General features: G+C 39.2%; 1 pseudogene; it reads left to right on the top strand.

Annotated features, from left to right (window-relative positions):
* The first annotated feature begins 258 nt into the window (after window positions 1–258).
* LOC132345771 (large ribosomal subunit protein uL22-like) lies at window positions 259–7,246 on the top strand (annotated as a pseudogene).
* The last annotated feature ends 7,308 nt before the right edge of the window (window positions 7,247–14,554 follow it).

Raw genomic sequence — 14,554 nt, forward strand, 5'->3', positions numbered from 1 at the left:
TCAGGAGATTAAAGGATACCAAAGATACTAAAGAGCCCTGGCAAATCAACCATCATTTATAATCCAGGAGAGTTCCTAGACTAGGAAAGAGTTACTTGTAAAGAACACCATACTAACAGCTGGCAAAATGTGAATGTTTCCTGTGTGGATTGGATAATACTATTTACTTTATTATACTGTTATATAAGAGTATATCGTTGCTCTTAAGTAGTACATGCTGAAATATTGATGGGTAAAAGGGAAGAAATAAAGCTGAATTTTGACCCCTGCGCTTTCTCTAATGGGTCAAACTTATCTGGCACAGTTCAGAACATGTCCACCAGGGGACACTGTCGCCCCACCCTCTGACAAACCAGAGTTGGCTTGAACCTCCTCTGGGAAGACTGGGCTGGGGATCAATGGTGGTGAGGTAATGAGACTATAAATAGTTCAATGACAGGATTAATTAAAAACTTTCTCACTCTGTCAGGGAGGCCTTCTGCTCGTCAAGTGCTATCTCTTTTAATCCTTGCCACAACCGTCTGAGGTAGGTATTATCCTTACTCCCACTATGTAAATGAGGAGTCTGAGATTCGGAGAGGTCGAATAATTCTGGGAGTCCTTGGTCTGTGAGATTCCACTGCCTTCAGCCCCCTGAGTGGTCCTGCCTCCTGTCATGAGTCAGCGTGGGGAGAACTCACTGAGCCTGCCCCTGCCCGTCTGTAGGCTGAGCACTTAGAAGTGTGTGTGTGTGTCCCCACCCGTGAGTATAAAGCAGACACAACACTGCCTACTGTGAGATCTAAGTCCAGTTCTAAACAGCAACCCCCCCACCCCCACCTTTCCAAGGGAACGACTACCACCAGTTTCTCTGGGTCTTCCCAGAGATTATTTTTCAGATATGCCAGCTCAGTACATACACATCCTCTGCTGACCTGCCCTGCTCACGCATGTTCCGCACTGTGCTTCTTCCCTGGTACTGGGCACTGTGTGGCAGGTACTTGCTGCTTCTACAGCAGTGGATGGAGATTCTGTGGTGGAGGCACTGAGGGGGCTCCACTATCAAACCTGTGGAGGAGGAGGGAGGGAGGGATAAGCTGGAGCCTAAGCTCTCTAGGAGCTGTTCCCGTTCCAGGGAGCTGTCCCTTGGGAAGGGAGGAGGCTGTGTAGCATAGTTGCTGAAATATGCACAGATAGCAGGCCTGATTTCAAATAGGTCCACATTGGTTTTGTGACCTTAGGCAAGTACCTTATGTCCCTGAGGCTGTCTTATTGGTAAAATGGGAACAGTGATGGGTGGCAGGTGCCAGGGCTGCTGTGAGGAGTAAGGCCTGCTCCACACTGAGTGCTCGGTAAACCCTGGTCCAGTTCTAGGCACCCGACTTTGGCGGCTCCCATGCCTTGGCCTGGGGCTGGCGCTGCCACCTTTGTCCTGAGGCTGAGGAGGATGGGGCTGAAGAGCCAAGAGGAACGCCCAAGGGGGAAACTCATCACGTGTGATCTCTCTGGGAACCCTGAAATCAAATCGGTTAGGTGATCTAGGACACTGAGAATGACCCCTCAAAATATACATCCCCTCAACTACCAACTTCACACAAATGCAAAGGATCATAAAAGAATACTATGAACTGCATGTCAACAAATAGCTTAGATGAAATGAGCAAATTCCTAGGAATACCCAAGCTACCAAAACTGACTCAAGAAGAAAGAGAAAATCTGAATAGAACTGCAGGTCTAGAGATTGGACTTCCCTGGAGGTCCAGTGGTTAAGAATCCCCCTGGCAATGCAGGGGACACGGGTTCAATCCCTGATCCAGGAAGATTCCACAAGCCGCAGGACAGCTAAGCTCATGCACCACAACGAATAAGCCCATGTGCCCTGGAGCCCATGCTCTGCAGCCAGAGAAGCCACTGCAGTGAGAAGCCTGCAACGAGCTTCTGAAAAACTGCAACATCCACTTACGATAAAAATTCTCCAGAAAGTGGGCGTTAGGGAGCCTACCTAAACACGATAAAGGACATCTACAAAAAATGCACAGCTAACATCATTCTCAATGGTGAAAAGTCGAACATTTCCTCTAAGATCAGGAACAAGACAAGGATGTTTTGCCACTCATACAACATAGTTTTGGAAGTCCTAGCCACAGCAGTCAGAGAAGAAAAATAAAGAATTCAAACTGTAAAAAATAAAACTGTCCCTGTTTGCAGATGACATGATACTATATGTAGAAAATCCTAAAGATACTACCAGAAAAGAGTATCAATAAAGTCAGTAAAGTTGCAGGATACAAAACTAATACAGAAATCTCTTACATTCCTATACACTAATGATGAAAGAACAGAGGGAGACATTAAGGAAACAATTTTGTTAACCATCACATCAAAAAATAAAATAATGCCATTTGCAGGAACATAAAAGGACTGAGAGATTCTCATACTAAGTGATGCAAGTCAAAGGAAGACAAGTATATGGTATCGCGTATATGTGGAATCTAAAAAGATGGTACAGATGAACTTATTTACAAAACAAAAATAGTCACAGATGTAGAAAATGAGCCTATGGTCACCAAAGGATGAAGGAGGTCGGCAGAGAGTGAAATTAGGAGATGTGTAGGGAGATCAACAAATACACAATACAACATATATAAAACATAATAAGGACCTACTGTACAGCACAGGGAACTCAACTCAATATTCTGTCTTAATCTATATAAGAAAAGAATCTAAGAGTGGATATACATAATGCATATGAATAATTCACTTTGCTGTATGCCAGAACTTAACAAGATATTATCAACTAACTTCAATAAAAATTAAAAATATAAAATATTTCAGGATTTATAAAGTGAAAGGACTGTACCCTGAAGCCTCTAAAAACATTGCTTAAATTAAAAGGACCTAAATAAATAGAAAACAACACATGTTTAAAGATTAGTATGCTTAATATTGGCCTTCCCTGGTAGCTCAGTTGGTAAAGAATCCACCTGTAATGCAGGAGACCCCAGTTCAATTCCTGGATTGGGAGATCCACTGGAGAAGGGATAGGCTACCCACTCCAGTATTCTTGGGCTTCCCTTGTGGCTTAGCTGGTAAAGAATCCGTCTGCAATGCGGGAGACCTGGGTTTGATCCCTGCATTCGGAAGAACTCCTGGAGAAGGGAAAGACTACCCATTCCAATATTCTGGCCTGGAGAATTCCATGGACTGTATAGCCCACGGGGTCACAAAGAGTCAGACACAACTGAGCGACTTTCACACACTCACTCATACTTAATATTGTTCAGATAATAGTATTTTCCAGAATAACATATAGATTAAATTCAATCCCTGTTAAATCTAAGAGTTTCTTTATTTTCCAGTTTGTATTTAATTTTTAAAAACATTTTGTGTTGGAGTATACTTTATTAACAATGTTGTGATAGATTCAGGCGGACAGCAAAGGGACTCAGCCATACATATCTATGTATCCATTGTCCCCCAAACTCCCCTCCCATCCAGGCTGCCAGATAATATTGAGCAGAGTTCCATGTGCTATATTGTAGGTTTTTATTGGTTATCCAGTTTTAATTATAGCAGTGTGTACATGTACATCCCAAACTCCATAACTATCCCTTCCCCCCATCCTTACCCTCCTCCCCAGCAAAAAACAAGTACCTTCACTAAGTCTGTGAGTCTGTTTCTGTTTTGTAAGTTCATTTGTATCATTTCCTTTTAGATTCCACATATATGGTATGTCTACAACATTTCTCCTTCTCTGCCTTACTTCACTCGGTATGACTATCTCTAGGTTCATCCATGTTGCTGCAAATGAACAGCAATAATTTGCTGCTGCAAATTATTCCATTTTTTAAAAAAGACTTTGAGTAGTACTCCATTACATAATATACCACATCTTCTTTATCCATTCCACTGCTAATGGACATTTAGGTGAACTCCATGTCTTAGCTGTTGGAAACAATGCTGCAGTGAATATTGGGGTGAATAGATCATTTTGGATCATGTTTTTCTCTGGATATATGTGTAGGAGTGAGACTGCTGGATCATATGACAGCTCTATTTTTAGTTTTTCAAAGAACCTCCATACTGTTCTCCATAGTTCAGAGTTACTTTATCTTTTTATTTTAAAAATGGGGGGAAATCCTAATATTCTTTGGAATTCCAAGGGACACCAAAGAGCCCCAAATCTTGCAAAACAGTGGTAATGCATTAGAATAGACTTACAGACCATGGGACAGATATGAGAATCCACAAACAAGACCTCACTTCTGTTTTCACTTGATTTCTGATGTACTAAAACTGGTCCCTGGGCCAAGAACATTTCCAACAAATGACATTGCAAAACCTGGACCTCACGGGCAAAATCTTGAGGGTGGACCTGACCTCATACCATCCACAAAAGTTAACACAGGATGAGTCACAGCCTAAATTTTGGAGCTAACCTATAGATAAGTAGAAAAACATCCGTGAACATCTCCATGACCTGGGCTTGTTCATAGTTCATTAAATATGATACCAAAGGCACAGGAAACAATCAAAAATAGATACACTTGCTTTCAAAAAAAATGCAAAACTTCCATGTGTCACAGGACATTGTCAAGAGAGTGAAAAGACAACCAAGAGAATGGCAGAAAATGTTTGCAACCCACAGGCTGCCTATGGGATTAATATCCAGAGTATACAGAAGATGTCGACAGCACGATTTAAAAATGTGAGACAGCAAGAGACGCAGAGATAAAGAACAGACTTTTGGACTCTGTGGGAGAAGGTGAGGGTGGGATGATTTGAGAGAATAGCATTGAAACATGTATATTACCATAGGTGAACTAGATTGCCAGTCCAGGTTCGATGCATGAGACAGGGCACGTGCACTGGGACAACCCTGAGGGATGGCATGGAGGTGGGAGGGGGGTACACCCATGGCTGATTCGTGTCGATGTATGGTGAAACCCACTACAATATTGTAATTAGCCTCCAATTAAATAAAATTTTATAAAAAAGAACATTTAAAAAATGAGCCAAAACCTAAACATTTCTCAAAAAAGATGTACAAATGGCCAAGAGCACATAAAATATGCAGGATATAACTGATTATTAAAGAAATGGAAATCAAAACTATGAGATACAACCTCACACAGGTCAGAATGGCCATCATCAAAAAATCTACAAACAATTAATGCTGGAGAGGATGTAGAGAAAAGAGAACTCTCCTACACTATTTGTGGGAATGTAAAATGGGTACAAGTGTGATGAAGAAGAATATACAGATTTCTTAAAAAACCATATATAGAACTACCATATGAGCCAACAGTCCCACTCCAGGGCATATATGCAGAGAAAACCATTATTTGAAAATATACGTGCACCCCAGGGTTCACTGCAGCACTATTTACAATAGCCAAGACATGGAAGCAACCTAAGTTTCTATAGACAGACAAACGGGTAAAGACGAAGGGGTACATATATGCAATGGAGTATTACTCAGCCCTGAAAATGAGCGAAATACTACCATTTGCAGCAACGAGGATGGACCAGGAGATTCTCATAGTCACTGACGTAAGTCAGACAAAAAATGATATCATATGATACCACTCATATGCAAAAGCTAAAAAGTTGATATAAATGAACTTACTTATAAAGTAGAAATAGAGTTACAGATATGGAAAATAAACCTACAGTTACCAGAGAGGAAAGGGAGGGGTGACCAGGAAGGATAAATTAGAAGACAGGGATCAAAATATACACACTACTCTATGTATAATCGATAACCAGTAAGACCTACTATAGCACAGGGAACTCTATTCAGTATTCTGCATTAATCCCTACGTGAAAAGATCTAAAGCAGAGTGGCTATACGACATGTCGAACTGATTCACTTTTCTGTATGCCTGAAACTGATGACCATTGTACACCAACTATACTCCAATAAAAATTTATAAATAACATAACATTTCAGAATTCAGTTAAGGAAGTGAAAGGCTTCTACGCTGAAAACTCTAAAACATTGCCTAAGGAGGACCTAAATAATTGGAATACAGTCCAAGTTTAAATATTAGAACGCTTCAAATAACAATACTAGTCAGCCCAATATACAGATTCATTTCACTCCTATTCAATCTGAGAGCTCTCCCTCCTCAAATTGGGGGAAAAAATCCTAATATTCATATGGAATTCCAAAGGACATGGAAGAGCCAAATTTATCTTGCAAAAGTGTGTTACTGCATTCGAATAGACATACAGACCATGGAATAGACCTGGGACACAGAAACAAACCCTCAGCCTAAGCTAAGAACACTGACGAAACACGAACACACATCATCATGATCTTGGCTTGGGTTTTGGGTCCTAAAATATGACACCAAAGGCATAGGAAACAATGAAAATTAGATTCACTGGTCCTCAGAAAAATGAAAAGCTTCTATTAGTTGTGGAACATTATCATGAGAATGAAAGGAAAACTAGAAAATGGTAGAAAATGTTTGCAAACCATAGGCCTGTTATGGGTTTAAGATCCAGAATATATAGAGGATGCCAAGAACACAATCAATAGTGATCCAAAAATCTGAACAGACATTGCTCCTAACAAGACATACAAATGGCCAACAGCACGTGAAAAGATGCTCAACACCACCAATTATTAGAGAAAATTAGAACTACACTGAGATATCATATAGGTCAGAATGGCCATCATCATAAAATTTACAGGGTCTGAAGTGACCTCTAAAAATGGAGCACAATACACTTGTTCCAGAAAGCCTCACAAATCATGCAGATCAAGAGGTTCAAATCTTCGTGTTCACTTTAAGAACACTCGAGAAACCGCCCAGACCATTAAGTGTATGCATATCTGAAAAGCCACCAAGCATCTGAAGGATGTCACAGTAAACAAGCGATGTGTGCCATTCCATCATGCCAGCGTGGAGCTGGTCGGTGTCCACAGGCCAAACAGTGGGGCTGGACGCAGGGTCAGTGGCCTGAGAAAAGTGCTGAGTTTTACTGCACATGCTCAGAAACGCAGAGTGCTGAACTTAAGGGCTTAGATGTAGGTTCTCTGGTCATTGAGCACATTCAGGTGAACAAAGCCCCCAGGAGGCGGTGCAGGACTTACAGACTCATGGTCAGATCCACCCACATGTGAACGCTCCCTGCCACACTGAGAAGGTGCTAACTGGAGAAGTACATTGCTCCTAAACCAGAAGAGGAGGTTGTACAGAAGAAAAAGATACCCCAGAAGAAACTGAAGAAATAAAAATTGATGGCCCAGGAATAAATGCAGCAAAAAATAAATGCATATAAAAGTAAAAACTACGAATAAATGTTGGAGAGGGTAATGAGGAAAGGGAACTCTCCTACACTAATGCTGGGAATGTAGGTAAGCACAACCATGATGGAGAAGAATATACAGTTTCCTTAAAAAACAATATACAGAACTATTAATACCATAAGACCCAGCAATCCCACACCAGGGCATATATCCAGAGAAAATGGTTATTCAAAAAGATAGATGCACCCCAGGGTTCACTGCAGCACTGTTTACAATAGCCAAGACATGGAACCACTCTGTCAATCAGCAGACAAATGAGTGCAGAAGAAGTGGTACATGTACACAATGGAGTATTGCTCAGTCATAAAAATGAACAAAATACTGGTATTTGCAGAAACATGGGTGGACGCAGAGATTCTCACAGCCAGTGATGTAAGTCAGACAGAAAATGACAAATATCGTATGATATCACTTATACGCAAAATCTGAAATGTTGCCATAAATGCAGTTATCAATAAAACAGAAATAGAAACACAGATATAGAAAACACACCTATGGTTACCAGAGGGGAAAGTGAGGGGTGGCCAGAAGGGATAAATTAGGAGACTGGGATCAACATACACGTATTATTCTATATAAAGTAGATAACTAATAACGACCTACTCTACAGCACAGGGAACTCTATTCAGTATTCTGCACTAACCCCTGTGTGAAAAGAGTCTAAAAGACAGTGGATATACGAATATATTTAACTGACTGACTTTGCTGTATGCCTAAAGCTGATATAACACTGAACACCAATGATACTACAATAAAAATTTAAACATAATATAAAATATTTCAGAATTCAATCCAGGAGGTGAAATGGTTCTACCCTGAAAACTCTAAAACACTGCTTAAAGAAAACTTAAATAATTGGAAAACAACTCATGTTTAAATATTAGAATGCTTAGTAATGTTCAAATAACAATACTATTCAGTAAAAATAGATACTCATTTCATTCCTATTAAATCTCAGAGTTTATTTTTTTCTGAATTGGGAAAAATAATATTCATATGGAATTTCAAGGACACCAAAGAGTCAAAATAGTCTTCCAGATGTGTGTTACTGCATTGGGAGAGACATACAGACCATGTAATAGACTTGAGAACCAAGAAACAAACCCTCTCTTCAATTTTTACTTGATTTCTGATAGAAGTGCTAAGACTGGTCACTGGGCAAAGAACACATTCAAAAAACAGCACTGCAAAACCCTGACCTCACGTGCAGAATCTTGAGGGTGGACCTGACCTGATACCATACACAGAAGGTAATGCAAAATGAATCAAGGGCTAAATTTTGGAGCTAAGCTATAGAACAGGGCAGGGCAAAGGAGCAGGCAAAGGCTAATAGAGTTTTACCAAGAGAATGCACTGGTCATAGCAAATACCATCTTCCAACAACACAGAGATGACTCTACACATGGACATCACCAGATGGTCAATACCAAAATCAGATTGATTTTATTCTTTGCAGCCTAAGACAGAGAATCTCTATACAATCAGCAAAAACAAGACTGGAAGCTGACTGTGCTCAGATCATGAACTCCTTATCGCAAAACTCAGACTTAAAGAAAGTAGGGAAAACCACTAGACCATTCAGGTATGACCTAAATCAAATCCCTTAGAATTATCCAGTAGAAGTAACAAATAGATTCAAGGGATTAGATCTCATCGAGTGCTTGAAGAACAACAAGCTGTGGAAAATTCTTAAAGAGATGGGAATACCAGACTACCTTACCTGCCTCCTGAGAAATCTGTATGCAAGTCAAGAAGCAACAGTTAGAACTGTTGCTGGAACAGACTCGTTCCAAATTGGGAAGGGAGTATGTCAAGGCTGTATATTGTCACCTTGCTTATTTAACTTATATGCAGAGTACATCATGCAAAATGCTGGACTCTATGAAGCACAAGCTGGAATCAAGATTGCAGGGAGAAGTATCAATAACCTCAGATATGTAGATGATACCACCCTTTTGGCAGAAAGCAAAGAGGAACTAAAGAGCCTCTTGATGAAAGTAAAAGAGGAGAGTGAAAAAGCTGGCTTAAAACTCAACATTGAAAAAACTAAGATCATGACATCCGGTCCCATCACTTCAAGGCAAATAGGTAAACAATGGAAACAGTGACAGACTTTTTTTCCTTGGGCTCCAAAATCACTGCAGATGGTGACTACAGCCATGAAATTAAAAGACATTTGTTTCTTGAAGAAAAGCCATGACCAACATAGACAGCATATTAAAAAAGAGACATTACTTTGCCCACAAAGGTCCATTTAGTCAAAGCTATAGTTTTTCCAGTAGTCATGTATGAATGTGAGAGTTAGACCATAAAGAAAGCTGAGCACTGAAGAAGTGATGCTTTTGAACTGTGGTGTTGGAGAAGACTCCTGAGAGTCCCTTGGACTGCAAGGAGATCAAACCAGTCAATTCTAAAGGAAATCAGTCCTGAATATACGTTGGAAGGACTGATGCTGAAGCTCCAATACTTTGGCCACCTGATGCAAAGAACTGACTCATTGGAAAAGACACTGATGCTGTGGAAGATTGAAGGCTGGAGGAAAAGGGAACGACAGGGGAGATGGTTGGATGACAACACCAACTTGATGGACATGAGTTTGAGTAAGCTCCAGGAGTTGGTGATGGACAGGGAAGCCTGGCATGCTGCAGTCCATGGGGTCACAAATAGTCGGACATGACTGAGGGACTGAACTGAATTGAACTGGTTTGGTGGTTCTGAATTCTCTTAACTTTTGCTTGGGTTGTGGATCCAAAAGTATGACACCAAAGGCATAGAAAACAATGAAAATTAGATACACTGCTCCTCAAAAACTTCATGTGTCAAAGGATGTTCACACAAGAGTGAGAGGACAACTGAGAGAATGGCAGAAATGTTCACAAACCATAGGCTATTGGTTAAGATTCAGAATATATAAAGGATACCAGCAACACAATTCAAAGGTGGTCCAAAAACCTGAGCAGACATTTCTCCTAAGAAGACATACAAATGGCCAACAGCACGTGAAAGATGGTCAGCATCACTCATTATCAGAGAAACAGAACTTAGAACCTCAGTGAGATATCACATCACAAGTCAGAATGATCATCCTCAAAAAATCTACAAACAACAAATGCACGATAGTGTGCGGAGAAAAGGGAACTCTCCTACACTGCTGGTGGGAACGTACATGGGTACAACCGTGATGGAGAAGAATATTGAGGTTCCTTAAAAAACTGTATACAGAACTACCATGTGATCCAGTAATCCCACTCAAGTGTGTATATTCAGAGAAAACCATTATTTGAAAAGATACACGCAGCCCCACGGCTCACTGCAACACTACTCACAAGAGCCAGAACGTGGACATTTCTGCCGACAGACAAGTGGAGAAGAAGCAACACTCAACAGGAAAACTTGTAATCACGCTTTAAAATCAAGACACAGAACAGAATTACCTTGGAATATTTTGAAAAATGCAAATGCTCAGGTAAAGCTATTTTTCTCCAAGGCTTCTGGCAGCCATGTTGAAAGGCTTCTGGACCACATGCTGGTCATTCACCTTTATCTAGTCTGTTTCGCTTTTTCTATTTCATGTTCAGTGCTCCCACTTCATTTATGTTTTCCAATTTCTCTGTCTCTTTTTGTGTTGTTGTTCTTTCTCAAGCACTTATCAAGTGTAGTAGTAAAGCTTTTGTATACAAATACATATACAGTATGTATAATAAAATGGATATATATCTTTAAAAATAAAAATTCATGAATTTTTGCCTAGCTAAAATTTTTTTTGACATTTTGATTATACTTGTTTGACTCAGCATGACTAGAATGCTAGATTTTAATTTATATTCACTCAGAACTTTTATATAATTCCACGTATTTTGGCATCTAGTATTAGTGCTAAAAATTTCTTAGTGATTTAAAAAAATTTGAATGAGACTTGAAACTTCTAATCCAATTTTAGAATATAAAGATATATGATGTTAAAAAAATAGGAAATAAGTGATACAGTATTATTAACTAAAGTACAGATTTTGTTCAAATATTACAAAGTTTTATGCCAGTGTCCATTATATGTTTTAATCCTTATCAAGATTCCAAATTGTATTTAGCTGTGCCTTCAGCTGGATGCCACAAATTCTGATAAATTCTCTTTTCATTTTTGTTTTATTACAAATATTTTCTCATTTTTCTTGTTTTGGCTTCTTAGATACAGGCATTATTCAAGAGTGGACATTTAATTTCTAAATACATGGGATTTTGTTTAAAGTATCTTTAATATTAATTCTCATTTCGATACTAATTTCTCATTTTAATGATTTCTTCTCTGCCATTACCCTCTGTTTTTCTCACTCTAACTTTATTGAGGCTTTGGATGGCTAAGTCAAAGATCTCTCTTGATAAATGTCATGTTTTATATGAAAATATGTGGGTTGCTTTCAAATATCTTTTGATATTCATTTCCAACACAATTCTACAGTGATAAGAGAACATGCTCTCTACGAGTTCAATACCTTTAAGACCATGAGATTTTTGCACCTTGTGCTTTGTCCCTGGATACGGTTGGTTTCTGATAGACATGCTAAGACTGGTCACTGGACGAAGAACTGATCCAACAAATGGCACTGCAGAACCCTGACCTCATGTGCAGAATCTTGAGGGTGGACCTGACCTCATACCGTACCCAGAAGGTAATGCAAGATGAATCAAGACCTAATATTTGCAGCTAAGCTATAGAACAGTAGAAGGAAAAACAACTGCACATCTCCATGACCTTGGATTTGGTGATGGTGCCTTAAGTGTCCGACCAGAGGCACAGCATACAACAACAACAGCAAAACATAGATACAGTGGCCTTCAAGGAAAAGATGAACACTTTCCATGCATCACAGGACATTCTCACGAGGGTGAAAAGGCAACCTAGAGAAGGACCAAAAATGTCTGCAAACCATAAACCTGCATGGATTTACTCTGCAGAATATGTAAAAGACACTAACAACAATGTAATTCGGAAATGGACCAAAAACCCAAACAGACATTCCTCAAAGGAGACATACAAATGGTCAAACAAACATGAAAAACTGCTGAACACCACTAATTATTAGAGAAATGGAAATTAAAACTACCGTGAGATACTACCACACAAGGGTCAGAATGGCCGTCATCAAAAAATCTGCAAACAATGACTGCTAGAGAAGATGCAGACAAAGTGGAGCCCCCCTACACTGCTGGAGGGAGTGTAAATGGGTACGCCATTTATGGAGAACAGTATGGAGTTTCCTTAAAAAGCTCTGTATAGGATTACCATATAATTCAGCAATCTTTCTACTAGGCATACATCTGGGGGGAAAAGTCAGGATTTGAAAAAAATACTTTCATTGAAGGGTTCACTGCAGCATTGTTTACAATAGCCAACATGAAAACCATCTATATGTCCATTGACAGAGGAATGGATAAAGAGAAAGTGGTGCATCTATGCAGTGGAATATTTCTCAACCATTAAACAGAATGTAATAATGCCATTTGCAGCAACATGGATGGACCTAGAGATTTGCATCCTGAGTGATGGAAGTCACACTGAGGAGAGATATTGTATGACATCCCTGGTACGCAGAATCTAAAAAGAAAGGATACAAGCGAATTTATTTACAACACAGAAGCAGACTCACAGACTTATGGAACGAGCTTATGGCTGCTTAGGGGAGAAAAACAGGGAAAGGGATAATTAGGGAGTTTGGGATCGACATGTACACACTGCTATATTTAAAATGGATAACCAGCGAAGTCCTACTGTGTAGTATGGGGAATTCTGCAGGAAGGGAGTTTGGGAGAGGATGGATACATGTATATTATGTATGGCTAAGTCCCTTTGCTGTCCACCTGAAACTATCACAACATTGTTAATCGGCTATACTCCAGTATAATATAAAAAGTATATTAAAGTATAATATAAAAACTAAAAACAAAAAATAAATTAGATACTACCATTTGCAGGAACATGGATGGACCTAGAATTTCTTATACAAAGGAACATTAAGTCAGATAGAAAAGAGAAATATCATTTGATATCTTTTACATGCAGAATCTAAAGAGATGATACAAATGAACTTATTTACAAAAGAGAGAGAGAGGCATTTATATAGAAAACAAACCTATGGCTATAAAGGGGAAAGTGAGAGGGTGGCAAGGAGGAATAAATTAGAAGATTGGGATCAACATATATGGACTACTGTATATGTATTAGTAAGGTTCTACCATATGGCACAGGGAACTCTACTCAATTTTCTGTACTAACCTACATGAGAAAAGAATTTAAACAAAGTAGATATATGTATAACTGGTTTACTTACAGTGCTTATTCACTTATTCACTTCAGGTGCTGTACACCTGAAACTGATACAACGTTGTTCATCAACTGTACTCCAATAAAAGTTTAAAAATAATAAAAAGTATTTCAGATTCCGAACAAGGAGGCGAAAGACTTCTACCCTGAAGACTTTAAAACACTGCTTAAATTAAAGAGGACCTAAATAAACGGAATACGGTCCATGTCTGAAGATTAGAACACTTAACAGTGTCCAAAATAGCAATACTCTCCAAAACAAATACAGATTTAATTTGATCCCTATTTAGCTCAGAGTTTCTTTTTTTTCCTGTTGTTTCTCAAATTGGGAATAAATTCTAATATTCATATGAAACTCCAAGGGACACCGAAGAGCCAAAATTACCTTGCAAAAGTATGTTACTGCATTCCCATAGACATACAAACCATGGAATAGACTTGGAACCCAGAAACAAACCCTCAGATTAAGCTGAAAATCATAGATGAAAACATAGACACACATCTCCATGACATCGGCTTGGGTTATGGGTCCCAAAACATGACTCCAAAGGCATAGAAAACAATGAAAACTAGATACACTGGTCCTCAAAAGAATTAAAACTTCCGTGCATCACAGGACATTATCAGGAGAGTGAAAGGACAACCTAGAGAGAGGCAGAAACTGCAAACCATAGGCCTGCTGTGGGTTTAAAATCCAGAATATGTAAAGGATGCCAACAAAGCTATTCAAATGTAGTCCAAAAATCTGAACAGACATTTCTCCTAAAAAGACATAAAAGTGGCCAAAGGCACAATGAGAGATGCTCAGCACCACTAATTATTAGAGAAATGTAAACTAGAACAGATGTTCAAGCTGGTTTTAGAAAAGGCAGAGGAACCAGAGATCAAATTGCCAACATCCACTGGATCATGGAAAAAGCAAGAGAGTGCCAGAA

The sequence above is a fragment of the Bos taurus genome, chromosome 7 (assembly GCF_002263795.3).
Source record: "Bos taurus isolate L1 Dominette 01449 registration number 42190680 breed Hereford chromosome 7, ARS-UCD2.0, whole genome shotgun sequence".
NCBI lineage: Eukaryota > Metazoa > Chordata > Mammalia > Artiodactyla > Bovidae > Bos > Bos taurus.